Source organism: Octopus bimaculoides, chromosome 28 (assembly GCF_001194135.2).
Source record: "Octopus bimaculoides isolate UCB-OBI-ISO-001 chromosome 28, ASM119413v2, whole genome shotgun sequence".
In the NCBI taxonomy this organism is placed as follows: Eukaryota; Metazoa; Mollusca; class Cephalopoda; order Octopoda; family Octopodidae; genus Octopus; species Octopus bimaculoides.
The window spans coordinates 15,779,597-15,779,950 of record NC_069008.1 but is presented as its reverse complement, the minus strand read 5'-3'; positions in this window follow the sequence as shown (position 1 = coordinate 15,779,950).

Below are 354 nucleotides of genomic sequence, written 5' to 3'. Positions count from 1 at the left end.
CAGGTTTATCTATTTAGGGCATAAGCAGAAAGGAAGGGGTTTGCCAATGTCTAACACTCTGAACATCAGAGACTTGGAGTGTTCTGGACGGCTTCACAGCACGTCAGAGAGAATCCAGATGTGGGAGAAAAATGTGTATGGATGGACAAAGAAGAATGGAAGAACTATTACTTTTATACCATCCTAAGAAATTTCCTACTTTCTAAACACACAGCTTCATCACAGTTTCCTATTTTCATTTAATAATTATAAAAAAACAGAATGGACTAAACCGAGCTGGAGCATACATGAGGACAGAAAGTGTCATTGAAGAGGTCACAGATGGACAATGGACAGGAGTTAAAACAAGAACAG